The 15,227-nt window shown below is 36.3% G+C and overlaps 1 protein-coding gene across 1 annotated transcript in view; it reads right to left on the bottom strand.

Annotated features, from left to right (window-relative positions):
- NT5C3A (5'-nucleotidase, cytosolic IIIA) overlaps positions 1–15,227 on the bottom strand; it is a 55,091-nt gene that overhangs the window by 19,026 nt on the left and 20,838 nt on the right. The window lies entirely within an intron of this gene.

Raw genomic sequence — 15,227 nt, 5'->3', positions numbered from 1 at the left:
TACTGCACTACTGCACGGTGCTTTATTATGCTCTGGGCTACAGCCTTGCTAGCTCTGAGCTAGTCACTCATCAGTCTACAGAACATAATCAATTGAAATCACAGGACGGGGCTGGCCTGTTTGTTAGCTCAGATGGTTAGAGTGTGGTACTGATAACACCAAGGTCCAGTCCCTGTACCAGCCAGCTGCCAAGCAAAAACAAAAACAAACAAAAAAGAAATTACATGACGGTTAAGAGGAGGTAAATCTATACCATTAGAAAGAACATAGGCAACTGGCTCTGCAAAAAGAAAAAAAAGGAACCTCTACATTAACACTTAAAAACATTCCTTTCCTGATGGTGTATTTTGGTTTGTCAGTGTACTCGTGATATGTGCACTTTTCTGTATGAAATACTTTTCAGTATTTCAGTACAAAGTGAAAAAGGTTAGGTTGTGTTTGCCAGACCTGGGTGGGGGGTGGGGGGGGTGGACAGTTATCGCTCAATGAGTACAGAGTTCAGTTTTTGGAAGATGCAAACATTCCAGAGGTGTACGGTGGTGATGGCTGCACCACAGTGTGAATGCACAGAATGTCACCAAACATTCATAGGTTCACAGTGTCACAGGGCAGTGGGATTTAAAGTGATTTGTATGTTTTTCTTCATATTTCCCTGTAGTTTTAATAAACTTTAACAAGTCCATGCCATAAAATCCAAAAACCATGCAAATAAATTTTTATTTTTAAAAAATTGAAAAAAAGTGTTCCTTTCCTGTTAGAAATAAGAGCAAACTGTTGTGAAGAAAACGATTTCATTTTTTAAAGGGAACCAGTCTTGTTTTTAACCTGAGTAGTAGGATGGCAATATGCTAATACCATGTGTCAGGTCCTGATAAGCTAGGCCATGGGTTCTGGGAAGCTTTATCATTAAGAACATGGCTAATCTACAATGATGTCAATAAACTTTTAGATCAGCTTTCTCTCTGTTGTGCTCAGAGAAATCTACCCCAGGCAATGATTTCAGTAAACTCTGTGAAGTACTAGTCTCTATTAAAAGCAACACAAAAAATTGAGAAATCACTTCTAAAAAAGGTCACTAACAAATTAATTCAGTCTCTACCAAATATGAAATGGTTGGCATTGCTATCTTCTTTCTAAGATGTGACAAAATTCACAACAAAACTTCCCTCTAAGAGGAAAACCTATTATATGTAATTAGTAATGAAGGCTCAAGGGCAGCAAAGGTGCTCCATTTTGAAAATATTTCTGTGTTATGAATGAAAATGGAGACTTAACTGTCCTTTAATGTATTACTATAGTTAGCAATGAAAAGAATTTTAAATGTATCACTTTGAAAGATGACTCACCTTCAACAACATCAAAGAATGTTGGAATTATAGTTCCACGACCTTTTTGGAAGGCTACTTAGAAATGCTATTATTAAAAGCCTTAGAAATATACATTCCCTTTGACAAACCAATATTCATACTAACGAAATAAGGCGGTACACGAAGATTTAGTTGCAAGGATGTATAGACAGACCACTTTATGGCATGAAAACAAAGTGGGCTAGTATCATGTCAAGACAAGTGTCAGTCTCTAAGGATGGATGATTTTTGGCTGTGCTGGTGGTGTTCCCCTGTCCTGGTTGTCTGATACTAAAGACAGCAAAGAGAGAAAATATGGGTATTGCTTCCTGCCTATAAGGGACTTCTTCATCTTTTTAATTCTACCCACTAACTATGTGTATGTGGTAAGGGTGAGGGTTGGATGGAGTGTCTGCTGGGGTGTCCCTTGCGGAGGGATTAACATTTATTGAGTACTTTCTTACCCTGTTTGTCAGAGTCCTGGAAGCACACAATAGCTCTTTACATACCTACCCTTTTTTATACATAAGGAATCTAAACTCTAGAGAAGATAAATCACTTATAACAGTCCTTATGTGACTTATGTACGAGTTGGATCTTTCTCTTTTAACTATATCATGCTGTCTCTAGGCAACAGCATACACAAAACACTTACATGAGAGGGCTTGAGAAATCTAGAAATAAGAACGTTTTGAAAATATGCCACAGCAGGAACAAGGATACAGGCAAAGCACTGAAACTGAATTTTGTTTCAAATAGCTCTAGGATAATGGTTTTTTGTGTGTTTCGAGTTTTGAGAAGGGATAGAAAGGATCTAGGAGAAAGAAGTCATAAAGATAGGTTCTTTAGCAGCATAATGGACTTTCATCTCTGTACACAATGACTGGGTCCTGTTGCCTTGGAGGTTCTTCACTCTTTAGCTCCCAATGGAAAACTGCAGATCTCAAATTTGTATACCAAAGACCACAGAATTTCTCACACAGAACCCAAATCTTTGGAAGATTATTTTCCTTCTCTTGTAACACTGAAACTGGGCGCCCATCAGTGGAGAAAGGGATACCCACTTGTATTTCTGAGTAACCAGTTAGAGTTGAGATACTGTCAATTATTCAATCAACCTGAAAAGCTAAAAGTTATCACTTTCTATTTTGCTATCAAAAAGTTTCTCAGAAATTCCAAATAACAAAAAAGACCACAGAAAATCAAATTAAGTTAAACCTTAATAAAGTTTCTTTTTTTGTCTTTAATATTGTAATAGGGAAGAAAAGGGAATAAAAGTATCATTAATTAACAGTTGTATGTGAAAGAAATCACATCATAATCCCATATAAAACCTGCAGTAAATACAGTTATTTCACAATAATCCAATCTAAGACTTAACTACTAACTCACAGTTGCGTTACGAAAATCCAATTATCATTCCAACAAAGAACATATTTTTAAACTTAAATCTGAACTTGACTAACACCCTTGGAAGTTATTCCAAACAAAACAATGAAGCCATATAAGGAAGACAATTCAGTAGGAGGTAAGATGCAAGTCTCTCTATACTGACTCTTGCAAAACTTGTTCCTGCTAATTGCTACATGATGTAAATAGAAGTTTTTTTTTAAACATACAAAAAACATCAATCTAGGTATTTGACTTCTCTTCAAACCTTCCTGAAGAAGACAACAGTAAACTGACTTCAATACCGTGACTGTTCAAAATAGAATTGAAACAAGGTACTGTAAATGTTTATCTCAACACAGTATTCCAGGGGAAAAAAATGTTCATATGAATATGGCTTAAAATGTATAAGTAAGGACCAGAAACAGAGGAAACAATGCATTACTATATTTTTTGAAAATGAAGATTATCTCTCAGGTTTTATATCATTTAAAATCATTGTAAACACTTAGAAAGATTAGTACTAATTATATTTTTCCACGAAATTTTTGAAATACCCTCATATATACAAATTGAGGAAAACATACTGTTTCTATCTCAATGCATTTCTTAAAAACTGTGCAAAAATCTAGACTGAGTAACTTAATATTCAGAAACTTAAATGAAGTTCTTTAACATGGACTATATCTTTTTTACTTTCTCACTTAAAAAGCATTAAATTCTGTAGTTTAAACTCTTTTTAGAGGAAAAATAAGTTTATGTTGCAATAGGTAGGTCAGGTTCAAGAAAACAGGATATAGGACAATAATGCAAATGAGGGGAGTCTTTCCTAGCTCTCCTTTCAAATGCACTATGGTTCTCTTATTTCAAGATGCTTAGCACCAAAATTGTTGTTTCCATTTTATCACAGCTGGATCTCTGTGCTTGAAATGGAACAAGATGAAAAACTTTCTGTTTTAATTTTGGACACCTTGCACATCACACAGTTGGTTTTCTGTCTACTGAACAGAAACAACACTGTTTAAGATTGCTACTCTGTTATAGGTTATATTAAAAATGGCAAAAAGGTTATGCAATTTAAGCTTTTATTAGTGGTGCATTATATCTAGTACATTTGAATGGAGAGTACAAAGTGAGATTTAACTTACTCTCCACCACTTCTTGCTGTGCCAGAAAAACACATTTAAAAAATAAGGCAAGAAAACAATGAAGAAAATTATTTTGATATTCAAATTCATAAACTAATAACTAGGAACTAGTAGCAAATTATTTGAAATTATATGAAGGATGAGTGGGTAGTAATGTGAGTTTTAATAGAATACAAACAGAAGAAACCACAAAATGTTGTACATGCCCTTTGACCCAGCAAATCTATTTAAACAAATAATAATGGACATGTACAGACACTGCAAAGATGTTTATTGATCCATTATTTACCATAATGAAAAGCAGAAAACAATCTAAATGTTCAATAATGAAGAACTGGCTAAGCAAATTATGATATCCATGTGATATAATAACTAATATAGTCATTAAAGTATAAGTATAAATTATCAAAGAATAAATTAATAAATGAATAATCTTGTTAAAAACAATGTTATAATATGATCTCCTTTGGGGGAAAAACTGTACTTAAAAAGAAAGGAAGTACACTTGCTAAAATACAGTTTTTTAGGTGGTGAAAATTATAGATTACTTCTTTTTTCTCATCTAGATTCACTGACTTTTATATCAACATGTATTATATAAGAAATAGAAAGAGAATCAAGGGAAAATAAAGTAGGTAAATAATTAAAAATGAACAAATTCCCTACAAAAAGCTGGATCATAATTCAGGTACTCATGAATCCTTAATTATTAAAACTTCCCTAAAGCTGAGTCACATGATCAGAAATCTATGAATGTGAATCCCATAAGTTTATTTTTTAAATCTGTAGTAAATCACATGATCTGTACTCATTGTAAGTATAATAGAGGGGATTCAAAAGTGAGTCAAACACATCTGGAAGCTTTATTCTTTATAATAATCCATGTTTCTCATACAATTTTAGTAAAATTAAATTCCAGTAGCTCAAAATGAAATAATTATACATGCCAAGGCTCCAAGACTTTCTGCTCATTCTAACCATTTTCAAGGGTTATGGCAGGCATGCACGGAGCAGGCCCTGTCTTCTAGGGTGCTAAGGTGCCCAGCTTAAAAACTGTTGCTCAGCCTCGAGAGAATTATATTAAGTGAAACAAGTCAGGCACAGAAAGAGAAATACCACATGTTCTCACTTATTGGTGGGAGCTAAAAATTAATATATAAATTCACACACACACATACACACATACACACACAAACCGGGGGGGGGGGGGGGGGGGAAGAAGATATAACAACCACAATTATTTGAAGTTGATACAACAAACAAACAGAAAGGACATGGTTGGGGGGGAGGGGGGAGGGAGAAGGGAGGGAGGTTTTGGTGATGGGTAGCATTAATCAGCTACAATGTATATCGACAAAATAAAATTTAAAAAATAAATAAATAAATAAATAAATAAAAGTAAAAAAAAAAATTTAAAAAAAATTTAAAAAAACTGTTGCTCAGAATTTTCGTTTTTGGTCCTCTTTGCTAAGAAGAGCTATTGAAAAGGTCATAGTACTGCAGTTCAGAAGAAAGGAACAGAGATAAGTAATCGAGAAAATGCCTCCTCTTGAAATAGTTGTAGCGCCCGAAACAGAAGCTATAGAAAGATTTAGGAATTGTATAACAAGGGAGTTTAACAAACTATACCCACTGTTGGAGAAGGGATGGGCAGAGAGTTTGAAATCTATCATGGTGTTGAAGAGAGTTAATAGAGAGAAGATACAAGCTGGATTGTCCACAAAATCAAATTACTGAAGTAAATGCAAAACAAGAGAAAATCTCACAGAATGCAAAGAAAAAGGGGAAAGAAATCAAGACAAGAAAAGAGGAGAAAAAGAGAGACCTAGAGGGCCCGGTCCAGGAGATACAATCTACACAGAACAGGAATGCCTGAAACAGAATACAGAGCAAATAGAGCTGACACAGTAATTAAGGAGCTAATTGAAGAAAATTTTCCAAAGTTGAACACACTAGATCTACAAATGGAAAAGGCACACAGGGTACCTCTAAAAGTCAATGAAAAAAAAGCAACACCTAGACATAATCTGTTGACATTTTTAAATTTCAAGGATAAAGAAAAAATTCTCCAAGTATCCAGACAGAGAAAGCAAGTTACCTCTAAAGGGGCAAAAGTCAGGCTGACCTCAGATTTTTCTCTTGCAACTCTAAATGCCAGAAGACAATGGAACAATATCTACAGAGTTTTAAGGGAAAATAGTTTTGAGCCAAGAATTATACACCCTGCCAAGTTATCATTTCTGTACAAGGGCAAATGGAAGACATTCTCAAATATGCAGAGGTTAAGAGAATATGTCAACCAAGAACCTTCCCTGAAAAGTTTGCTGAATGATTTACTGCAGCAAACAGAGAACATAAACTGAGGGAGGCAATTGTATGAAAGAATTAATGTTTTTCAGTTAGCCTGTAATTGCAAACTTGTCACAAGACACAAATTATCCTGGTCCCAGAAAACCAAAAAATGTATCAATAAAAGCTATATGGATTCCACCCTGAAGCTCATCAAAATCCAGCACAACCCTAAAATAACACCAAGGATGGGAACAGAAACCAGATTGAGCCTTGGGGAGACCTTGCCTCTGGCTCCTGCTCAGAGCCCTCATAGCTCACATCTCCCTTCGTCCTTTCCACTCCCCACATTTCATTCCCTCAACCACTTCTTTAAAAATCCATAGTAAAACTGAGTCTTTGAGATGGTTTTAGTCTGGCAATTCTCCTATTCCATCAATAATTTGACTTTCGGGTTGTTTTTCATTTGGGGCTGGCAACTAGAGTTGGGGTGGGTCACAGATTTTGGCGAGCCTAAGCCAAGAGCTGAATGCCTTTGGGTAACAGATTTTGGCAAGCCACGCCAAACCAAGGTTTTTGTATGGGGCAGGCAGCCAGACTTGGGTTCAGTAACAATATAAATAAGTTTCATATTGAGATAAGTGTTGCAGTCAAAAATAAAACATATACATTCCAATATTTTGGATTGTATAAGCAAAAGAAAAACAGCAAGTTAGAGCACAGCCTTATAACACCAAGGTTAAGGGTTCGGATCCCCATACCAGCCAGCCACCGGAAAAAAAAAAAAAGAAAAAGAAAAACAGCAAGGAAACATTAAAATTAGCATAAAATAAATTGACAGAGGTACAGATAAATTATCATACCCATAAACTGGTTAAGTATTCTTACTACAAAGATTCATATTGGGTCAAAAATCAGTTTCTACCTTGTAATTCATTTGTGTAAAACAAACGATAAAAGGGCTTAAAGGTACTAGGGTACTTCAAAGTACCTGGAGTTACCAAAGTACCAAAAGTTCATAGAAAAATAAAATTGAAAGATAATATGAATCTAATGGAAATTATAAGTCAGAAAGAGAGCAACATTTTTATTAGACAGAATCCAAGCATATAACAAGATAGTTTATATTTACAAAACATACAATGACAGGATGCAACATTTAAGAGACTTATGTGATAAATAACATGACATTCATATGTAAAATAAGTGTTTTATGTTGATGTGGGTGGTAGTTTTATTGATGTTAAACCAATATACACATATTTTGAAAACACTTTATGTTTAAAATTAGTGTATTTTATGTACTTAAAATTCATTAAGAAATCCTTCAATTAAAGAGAATACATATAGCAAAAAATAAAAAATAAAAATAAAATAAAACAAAAACTGTTGCTTAAAATTTGGCATAATGATGGACATTTCCTTATATCCTATCTTTTTAAACTTTAAGAAAGATGCATGATATGACTAAATATTCTGCTCTTATCTCCAAATCTGAGGGTTCAAATGGAATACTGTCCAGAGAAAATTTTTTCAATTCATAATTTAACTGAACTATAAGAGAACATCTATGATACTATAAGAGAGCATCATATCTAAAAGAAAATTGGACAAAATTGGCTTTATTAACAGAAGGGAGAAAATAAGAAAATTAACATTTATTGAATAACTACTATATAGTAAGCATTGTTTGCCACTTTATGTACATCATCTCTTTTTTAATCTTAATAACTCAGGAAGACATTTAGAATAGTATACTGTTGGAATTCTCCCAAATATATTTTAAATACCCAGTGAAATAATACACAAACACTAAGACAGAACACCTTCTTAATTAAATACCCTGAAGAAAACAAGGGTGCAGGAGAATATTTAAGTGAATCATCTCCATTCTAGATAATCAGAAACTGAAACTAAGAAAAGTTAAGTATCTTGTCCAAGGCTAAACCCTTAAAATGTGACAGAGCTAAGATGTGAACCAAGGATGAATCAACTACCAAACTCTCAAACCTGACCCCATTCCCTTACAAGATTGTCTAGTGTTCAAACCACAGATTGCATCACTTGTTAAAGGAAGAAGACACAGTATATCATTACTAGATAAGCCACAATACTTATAAGAACACAGAGAATTACAGAACAATAATTATGGAACACTAAATAGCTTTATTTACCTATCCTACCAAAATTAGGAACATGTGACAAAATCTCACACATACACACACACACACACACACACACACACACACACACACGAGGGTACTTCAAAAAGTTCGTGGAAAAATGGAATTAAAAGATAATATGAATCTGAATTGGGGGGGGATATTTATAAAAACACGGTTGTACACAAAATAAAGTACCTAGCTTGGAAAAACATAAACATTTTACAGATCAGCAACACATTTACGTCTTCTAAAGTTACCCCTTTTGGGGTAAGAATTTTACTCAAAAGCTTCAGACAGAGCCAGAATCAGATTGAATGTTGACTCTGCTACTTAACTAGCTAGTTCCTGAGCGAGTTAATCGAAAATTATGACAATAACTACCAGCTGGACTGTGTCTTAAGGCTTAAATAAGGTAAACATGCAGGTGTACTTGGTCAAAAATCTATAATGCTTAGGTTCTCAACTTTTTCCTGTTTCCCTTCATCAAAATTGATCTAGTGGCTTATTCCCTTAGAATCCTGACAGTCTGACAGAGAAATCTAGGTAGACTAACACGTTACGTTGATCTTCGTTCATGGGGGAAGACTGAATACGATGATTTTTTGACTATGGTATTTTGAATCCCTTCCCTAACCTTAATTGCAAATGGCAGGACATTTGAGTTAGGTAAATAAGAGGGCTGTGCCATGACACGGCTGTGGAAGAGACAGAAAGGGGGCAGGAAGGATCTTGCAGGCACCCACTACCTACTTCCACCTACTTAGGAGGAACTTGCCAAACAAAGGAAGCAACTCACTAATCAACTGATAAACAATTTTGTAATCTACTAGCACCTTGAAAATTAAGATAAACAACATATATTTAAAAAAATGGACAAAATGGCATTTAAGTCATAATGGCAAAAGGTTGTCATACCCGGTTTAAATGTTACAGATTAATGATTTAAGCAACTCTGAGCGTTAACATGAAAGTGCATAACACAAGAAAGGTAATTTGAGGGCTGGTCAGTTTGCTCACTCGGTTAGAGCACGGTGCTGATAACACCAAGGTCAAAAAAAACAAACACAGCAAGGTAATTTTGAAAAGTAGCACTGTGTCCTAGCAGAGAGAAAAGTCTGCCACCTGCTGACAGAAAAACTGTCGTATATAGACTTCCCTGACTGCTAGCTTTAAGGGGAGGAAAAGAACTATCAAGGTCAATGACATTACATTTCAAATACGTGTTAGACACAGATCACGACCTGCAGTGCGAAAGGTAGTCAGGGCCGCCGCGCCCGGAAGCCCCGCCCGCGACGCCCGGAAGCCCCGCCCCTGACGCCCGGGAGTCCCGCCCGCGGCGCCCGGAAGCCCCACCCACAGCGCCCGGGAAGCCCCGCCCCTGACGCCCGGAAGCCCCGCCCGCGGCGCCGCTGCCTGAATCTGAGAAGGCAGGCGCGGGGGCGCTCGCAGCGCGGGCTGGCCAGGACGTTTGCAGAAGGAATCTAGCTGGAATCACACTGGGTTGCCCAGACCATCTTATGTTTTCAGTGCAGACCCACTTGCAGGGCCTTCGTTAATACGTTTTGATGGCATTAAACTTGATCTCTCCTGAATTTTCCTTAGTTGTTTCAAACAGAGGCAAACAGTTTGGAATCTAAAGATTATCTCCATGTTTGTCTTAGACTAAGACCATTGACAGTCAGAAAAAGAACATGACTCTAAGGGCTGTATGCATGTTCTGGATTCACAGGCTGTTCTGCTGAAAGAGCCTCAGAACATCCTTGGTCAGTTAAGTGAGAAAAGCTCTGGGTAGACGACACAGAAATTCAGTTTTTCCAAGATTTTTGGCCCAGTAACTACACAGGAGGTAGTCTTTCAGGGTTGCATATGCAACCTGGGTAAAAACCCTCGTGAAAGGACAAAGTCGGCTGGTTTTTACTTATGGACTAACCAATTCAGGAAAAACATATACATTTCAAGGCACGGAAGAAAATACTGGCATTCTGTCTCGAACTTTGAATTTATTGAGTCTTCCGAAAAAACTACATACGAGGCGAACCTTAAACCACATAGATTCAGAGAAAACTTACGGTTATCACCAGACCAAAAAACAGATGAAGTTGCTAGCAAAGGGCATTACTTCGGCAAATTGAAGAGGCTGTATGCATAAGGACAATTATGAAACTCTTACGAAGTTTAACAAACTCTGAATATCCCAGAGTTTGAAAACTCCATGAAACACCGTGAACAAGCTAGCTTGAATATGGACAGTAATGTAAAGTTTTCTGTGTGGCTTTCTTTGAGACTTACAATGAATGTATTTATGACTTGTTTGATTCTGTATCATCTAAGTTCCAAAAGAGAAAGATGCTGCGCTTTTCCCAAAATGTAAAGGGATATTCTTTCATAAAATATCTACAATGTATTCAAGTGTCTGATTCCAAAGAAGCATAAAGACTTTTAAAACTAGGAATAGGGCTGGCCGGTTAGCTCAACTGGTTAGAGGTGGTGTCGCAACACCAAAGTCAAGGGTTCGGATCCCTGTACTGGCCACCGGCAAAAACAAACAAAAACTAGGAGTAAAACACCAGAGTGTAGCCTTCACAAAACTGAACAGTGCTTCTAATAGAAGTCACAGCATATTCACTATTAGAATATTACAGACTGAAGATTCTGAAATGTCTCATATAATTCGAGTCAATGAACTGTCTTTATGCGATCTTGCTGGTTCAGAACGGAGCATGAAGACAGAATAAAGGTGAAAGGTTAAGAGGGGGGAACATCAACACTTCTTTGTGACTCTGGGGAACTGTATAATGTTTTGAAGAACAGTGAAAAGTCAAAATTTCAAGAGTATATGCCTTTCCGGGAAAGCAAACTGACCCACTCTTCTAAATGTTTTTTTAATGGTAAAGGGAAAATATGTATGATTGTCAGTATTAGCCAGTGTTGTTTTTGCCTGTGATGAAACATTTGGTGTGTTGAAGTTCTCAGCCATCGCACAAAAGTTTGTGTTCCAGACACTTTAAAAGCTGAAGAAAACCAAAACGTGGAAACCGAACTTATTGATGAAGGTTTAGATAAAACATTAGAGGAAGATAAGACTTTGATTAGACACAAGGAAAACAGAGTATGTATTAAGAACTCATACTTCTACGTTTGGCATGTGTAAAATGTTAAAGGATGAAAAGTCTCCCTTCCCAGTCTCATCCTTCCAAGTCCACTATCATCAGTAACAACTACAAACAGCCTTTAATGTATTTTTTCAAAACTTTCCAATGACATACAAGCATATGCACGTGTATTTCTTTTGGGGGCACAACTGTTCTGCAACTTGCTATCTCTTGAGCTTTTTAAAATGTTAATTCATACAGATTTACTTTTATGTTGGATCAATTGAACAGTTTGTCCCTTGGGTCAAATTCTTCCTGTTTTAGCCACAAATGTGGGGTTTTGCTATCGTAAATACTACCCATCAACCAGCTCATTGGTTCTTTGGACACTGTTGGTGACCATTCTGCACAAACTCTGCTGCCAATTTTGCAACCAGGTTCTACCACTCACTCGAATTCATGGGCTGCATATAACATTCAGCCTCTCCTAAGTTTCCAACATGCTCAGGTTAACCATAATGATCCCAACGCCCATTTTGTGTCACCTCTTGGCATGCATACTCAAAATATCAAGTCCTATCGGAACAACTGTAAAGCAAAGTACAAGACCATCACAGGAGTTCCTCCGGACACGCTGGACTCATATACGCCTGAATTTATGTGGTGCGATGGATTTGGAAATCATGCTTTCAATTCCCTTCTACTGCATATATCCAAACAACTTCCTGTTGGTTTGACTTTTGATTTTAGCAGGGTTTAGTACAAATATCCAGGGACAAATTGTTCAATTAAATACATCTGAGAGACAAATTGTTCAATCGATACTTTCGTTTCAAACAGCTGTACAATATTTTACTATATGAACACAACATGATTTATTTAAGCAATATACAATATACTGTCTTCAACAGAGTACTATAAATGAAAGGGTCCAGTTTTCTACATCCTCATTACTCTGCTTTATCTCTTTTCACAGTATTTGTCTGGCGTTCCCAATTTTGACTATTTGTGAGCAAGTAATCAGAAAGTTTTGTGTCATAAAATTTATATTTTACTTAAGAATTTGAATTGTTTACTTCAGCATTACTTTAGCATGCATCAGAATCACCTGGAGGGCTTGTTAAAACACTGCTCCCCCCCCCCCCCCCCCCCCCCCCCCCCCCCCCCCCGAGTTTCTGATTCAGTAATGTCTGGGGTGGGGCTAGGTCATGTGCATATGTAACAAGTTTCCCCTTCATGATGACTCCACTGGTCTGGGACCACTCTTTAAGAACCATTGGTGTAAAACACTAGCATGTGGGATCCTATATTTCATCAGCACCGCACTCTCCCGAGTGAGCAATGGGCCGGCCCTGGATCCTATATTTCAAAACAAGGTTTTGCCCTCTAGTTGTCACGATTTATATAACCAGCTCTTATAAACCTTATTTAGCCAGGTTGAAAATTACTCTTTTTTGCCAAAAAAAAAAAAAAAAAAACCACTCCTTGCCACCAAATCAATGACTATTGGTAATCCAAGTGAAGCTGAAAGGATCTAACAATGTGATGGCTTTTGGCCAGAAAACAGTTTTTGGATAAATTTAAAATATTAATGTCTAGTTCAAAGGTGGCTCCATCTGCTGCATAAATGAATTCACAACAAAAGGAATAAGAAAAAAAAATTGGTAAAACTGAAACTGTTCTAGGAAGTAACTGTTTCTAGCTAACATAAAAATGGCTCATTAGATAAGAGATCAAACTTTTCATTAAAGTTGAAAATGTGGTTAACTTGTGGCATGAGGATAATACACAGGAAACGTGACAAATGTGATTTGAAAGGACAAAGTCATATGCCTGATACAAACATTTTCATATTTGCAAATTTGGGGATTCAAGATGATCTTGGATATATCTTTTGCCAATGTTAAAAGTTTATGTATTTCTCTTATTTTATAATATATTTTATTCAAACTGGATCAATCATGACTCACCTCTCAAATACCACCAGAGCCATCACTCATTACCCAATGTCATCTCCTATTTCTTTGCACTGCAGCCTTTTGCTGGTCTCTCTCACAATACTTACATTCATTCATTCCTGCAATACTGCTAGGACTTTAGCTTTTATGCTAGTTGTGACACATCATTGAGAATCTACCTTCTAAACCTCACTAGAATGAATGCATGAATGCCGTGGCATATCTTGAGAACTACTTAAAATCTACATATTTCAGGTGTGAGTGAATATATCTCTACTCTTGAGGTAGACAAAAGACAAAAGCTATTCTGAATTTGTGTTCTCTACTGAGTACCTAATATTCTCCCCTTCGTTTTTACTAGTAAAATCTCAGTTTTGTTGGAGGGTGGCAATGTGTTAAAGCAAAAAAAATTCCTCAGCTTTACTTACATTAGGGTGGACATATAACTCTGTTCTCTCCAATGACATGGAGGCAGAAAATTCAGATTGACCTAAATAAGCATTCTCCTTCCTACTTCATCCTCTCTGTTGCCTGGAACATGGAAATGTTGGCCATGACTGCAACAGCCACCTTGTGACCATGAGAAAAGCCAAGGAAGTTTCAAAGATCTGTGCCTTGATATCCTTGTACCCCCAGTTAACACCAGCAACTGCCTGCTTTTTATTTTTATTTTTAAATTTTTATTTTTTATTACTTATTTATGGGGGAGGGCACCTGGAAGTACAGGGATCCAAACCCTTCACCTTGGTGTTATAACACCATGCTCTAACTGGCCAGCCTCTGCCTGCTTTTTAGATTTCTCATTCCATTAGAAAAATAAAATCTGTATTGTTTTCTGAAGCCACTGTTTTGGGTTTCTCTGTTTCTCTTAGTCAAGCGCAAGTATTAAAAAAAGGGAGACAAAAATATACAAATCTATTCAGGCTCTCAAAGACCATACACAACAGTAAACAATATAAGACCCTATATAAATTGCTAAACTATGGGAAATCATCAGGAAATGTCAACGGAGTTCAGAGAAAAAGTTTCACAAAACAAATCAAGAATTCAAAACATTCTGCTCCTTTGCATGAAGGAAAAAAGGAAAAAAAAAAAAGATAAAAGAATTTAAAACAGGTCCTAAAAGGTCATAAACCTTAGGACTAGTATAAATTAGATAAAAGTTGAGATACAGAGATATTCTTAAAGTCTTTATCATAGTGTTTATTCACTTAAGCAGTTGTTTAAATCTTAGTCTGCCACCCCTCTTCTAAATATAGACTCAATAGTGGGCTTTCGACTCAGTATAGTACTTAGAGAACATCCGATATTATCTTAAAGTGGAAGAAGTTTTCGTTAGAAATTTATCTCCTGGAAAGAAACACACTATACTAAAGTTTCAAAAAACAACACCAGCTATTTAAGGAGTAATAGTTGATGTTCACAAGGAAACCGTAAATAGTTGAAATGTTTAAATTAGAAATGACAGTTTTTAACAGGTTGGAGAGGTTCTAGTGACAGTTCCATCTCCCTCATCTTGCTGTCCAAATAACTTCCTCCCCTCCATATTGCTCTTTAATGAATAATGTTAGGACTACACGTGTGTTCTGGTGTTGTGCTTGCATTTTACCTCACTGGACAGATAGTCCTGCTGGGGGGGGGGGGGTAATAAAGGCAATGAGAAGAACTGAATAAAATTAAGTCATCTTATCTTTTTTTTTTTTTTTTTGGATAGTTTAAGTAAAGGAAAATGAGAAATTTGCTGATAAAATACAGAATTAGAAAAAAACAATTCTGGGAATGCAGGAGAAATTAAAAAAGCAGTTCGTTATATACTAAGTTTGGAAGGAGACACCATTTA

This window comes from Cynocephalus volans, chromosome 9 (assembly GCF_027409185.1).
Source record: "Cynocephalus volans isolate mCynVol1 chromosome 9, mCynVol1.pri, whole genome shotgun sequence".
NCBI classification, from domain to species: domain Eukaryota; kingdom Metazoa; phylum Chordata; class Mammalia; order Dermoptera; family Cynocephalidae; genus Cynocephalus; species Cynocephalus volans.
Note: the sequence above shows the minus strand (reverse complement) of the source record. Positions and strands in the feature narration are given on the sequence as shown.